This window comes from Mesitornis unicolor, unplaced genomic scaffold (assembly GCF_000695765.1).
Source record: "Mesitornis unicolor isolate BGI_N332 unplaced genomic scaffold, ASM69576v1 scaffold959, whole genome shotgun sequence".
In the NCBI taxonomy this organism is placed as follows: Eukaryota; Metazoa; Chordata; class Aves; order Mesitornithiformes; family Mesitornithidae; genus Mesitornis; species Mesitornis unicolor.
In genome coordinates, this window is record NW_010207783.1 from 55113 (window position 1) to 55803 (window position 691).

The window sequence follows — 691 nt, forward strand, 5'->3', positions numbered from 1 at the left end:
TAGGAAGGGCTGGGCGTGAGGGAAGGGTCTTGCTGGTGAGGCTCAGCAGCTCTCTGAGAGACAGCAAGGTTCCCCTCCATCCTCTCAGGCTGAGCTCTGCTCTGCTCTGCACAAACACTTGAGCAGAAGCACTCCCCGCCGTGCATGTCTCCATGCCCAGACTGATGGCTCCTCAGCTGAGTCCACTTAGATCTCAAGCAACTCTCCTCCATCTAGCACCAACTCATGGCCCCACTCAGCCATCCCTACCCAAACCGCAGGGTACCCCCACATCCACCCTTTGCAGCTGATTAAAGGCTCTGCCACTGGGCAAAGCACAGCAGGAACATGCTTTCCCCATGGGAAGGTGGCTCTGCATGTGACATGGGCTGTCCCTAATCTGGGGACGATTGCACCAAGCCCAGTGGGCAGACAGGACCCTTCTGTCACCTCTAAAAAGACAGCAAGACCCTAGGGGATGCTCCCTTCCTTCATAGGGGCCACATGGAGGACACTGGGCTTGAAGGGACCAGGGAGCAGAGCGAAGAAGCTGCCCTTGAATAGTTAACCCAGGCAGGGCTGACTCATGCTCAGCACCAGATTTCTCCCGAGATGGCTGAACACCACAGCACAGATGTCTCTGAATGCCACGCTCGCAGCTGAACAGTTTAACATGAGCCAAAAGTCAGCCCTGAGGTTGGGGTGAGTTACC